Source organism: Strix aluco, chromosome 38 (assembly GCF_031877795.1).
Source record: "Strix aluco isolate bStrAlu1 chromosome 38, bStrAlu1.hap1, whole genome shotgun sequence".
Lineage (NCBI taxonomy): Eukaryota > Metazoa > Chordata > Aves > Strigiformes > Strigidae > Strix > Strix aluco.
In genome coordinates this window covers 327,883-330,594 of record NC_133968.1, presented here as the reverse complement: position 1 = coordinate 330,594, position 2,712 = coordinate 327,883, and positions in this window count along the sequence as shown.

The following is a 2,712-nucleotide window of genomic DNA, read 5'->3' as shown; positions in this document are numbered from 1 at the left end:
CACCCTCCCCCCCCAAATTGGGGACCCCCCCCCCCCCCCGACACCCCCCCCCCCATGAGCCAAAAATAAAAGTGAAGAGAAACTGTTGGGTGCAGAATTTGATGAAAGGGGGAGGCAGGGACAAATTTTGGGGGGTTCTGGGGCAAATTGGGGGAGGTCTGGGATGTATTGGGGGGAGGTTGGGGCAAATTGTAGGGGCCTGGGGCAAAATTAGGGGTGTCTGGGGCAAATTGGGGTGTCTAGGGTGAATGTGGGGTGGTCAGGGGCAGAGTGGGGCAGTCTAGGGCAAATTTGGAGGTGACAGGGCAAATCTAGGGGTGCAGGGCAAAATTGGGGGGGCTGGGGGATATTGGGGGGAGCTGGGCTCTGGGGGGGGGCTGGAGTAAATTGGGGGGGGGTCTGGAGTATATTGAGGGGTCCGGGAAGATTTGGGGGTGCAGAAGCAAATCTAGGGGTCGGGGGGCAATAGGGGGGAAAATGGGGTCAGGAGCAATTTGGGGGGGGGTCAAGGGCAAATTTGGGGGGATCAGGGTCTATTCAGAGGGAGGGTCTATTCAGACTCTCCCCCCGCCCCCCCTATTCCCAAGCACCTTTTGCCCTTTGGAGTGGAGCTTCTCTGCTGGCTGCTATGAGGTTGTGCCCCCCCCCCCCCCCCCAACTTTGTCCCTGCTCCAGGGGGCGTGAATCCAGGATTTGGGGGGACAATTGAGCCCCAGATGTGTGTGTGCGTGTGTGTGTGTGTGTGTGTGTGTGTGTGTGTGTGTGTTCCCCAGGACCTGGGTCCCTTCCACTTCCTCGTGCAAGCGGCGCACGGCCCTGGTGCGAGCGTTGAACGAGGAGGATTTCCTGCTGCTGGAGGCCAGATAAGGCCACAGCGCGGGGGGGAGCTGGTTTGGGGGGGGGGCCGTGGGCGGGGGGGCCCCCCCTTGCAAAACCCGGACGCTTGGGTTTTTTTTTTGCTCTAAGCAGCGGGACGGCGACACCTAAGAAAGTGGGACACGGGGCGGGGGGGTGGGTGCCCACGCGTGTGCTTATGCACACGTATGTGCATTGGCATTTCCATGTGCCTTTGCGTGTGCCCACGTGTGTGCACGCACACGTATGTGCGTTTGCACGAGCGTCTGCTTGTGCACGTGAACCCACGTGTGGGGATTTGCACGTGGAGTTGCATTTGCCCGCACTCGCGCCTCGCACACGCGTGTGCACACGGATGTGCCTTTTTTGCTTTTGCACGCGCCTGTGTGCGTGTGCACGGATCGAGGTGTGCGCACACACACGCCTGCCCCGTGCACACGCTTGTGCATTTGCGTGTGCACACGTCCGTGGGCGTACACATCCATGTGCGTGTATTTGCACACGTGTGAACCCCGGCGTCCAGATCAGTGACAGCACTCGGGGGGGGGGGGGGCGTAGCCCCAGGGGATCCCCTTTTTTTGGGGGTAATTAAGGCCATTTGGGGGCACAGAGAATAATAAATAAATTTATTAAATAATAAATAAAGCGGCTCCAAGCGCCATGTAATAATTTAGCGGGGGAGGGGCCCCCCCCCCAGGCCGGCTGGGGTGGGGAGAGGGGGGCTGGGACCAGCAGGGGACCCCCCACATCTCTGGGCACGGGGTCTCCGTGCTCCCCAGTGTCCCCAAAATGGGGGTCTGTGAGGTCCCTTGGTGTCCCCAAGTGTCCAGCACTGGGGTCCCCCAATGGCCAGCACGGGGGTGTCCGAGGTCCCTCCATGTCCCCAGTGTCCAGGCATGGGGGTGTCCAGCCCCAAATATTCAAGCATGGGGGTGCTGCAATGTCCCTTAATGTCCCCAATCTTCAAGCACGAGGGTCTCCTGATGTCCCCAGTCTCCAGGCAGGTGGGTCACCAGCCCCACATCTCCAGGCATGGAGGTCTGCAGCGTCCCTTGATGTCCCCAAATCTCCAGGTCTTTGATGTCCCTTGATGTCCCCAAATCTCAACATGGGGGTCTTGGGACCCAAATCTCCAGGCGTGGAGGTCAGCAATGTCCCCAGATGTCCCCAAAACCTTGACATGGGGGTCTTGGGACCCAAATCTCCAGGCGTGGAGGTCAGCAATGTCCCCAGATGTCCCCAACCAGGAAGGTGACCAGCCTCAAACCCCGCTGGTCACCCCGTTGCCACCCCATGTGTCACCCTCCAGCGATACGCAGCAGCCCCACAAAGTTGCCCCTCCCGGTCGTCCTGTGCCAGCTGCCACCCGTCCCCGGCCACGTCCCCGTCCCCGGCCACATCCCCGGCCAGATTCAGGCTGAGGACATCCCCGGGCTGGAGTTGTCCAACTGCTTGAGCCAAACCAGAACGTGCCGGGTCTGATCCTGCACCTCCGGGCAGCACCAGCGGCACGGTGAGCAACGGGCGCGGTGAATTGGCGCGGCGGAGCTGGAGGGTGACGGTGCCGGGGGGACACGTGGGTGCTGTGCAGGTGAGGGCGAATTGGCCGTAAAGGAGGTAGAGGCCACCCGCTGTCACCTGCAGCTCGCCGGCTGTCATCTGCACGTCACCGCTGAGGAAGACGCCGTTGATACCTTCCTCGTAGCGCCAACGGGGTCGCGATGGCACCGCCAACGAGCCTGGGGGGAGGAGAGGGGTGGTGGGTGATCCTGGTCGGTGATGGGTGCTCCTGATGGGCGATGGGGTGACCGATGGGGGATGGGGTGACCCCTGCTTGGTAGTGGGTGCCCCCAACAA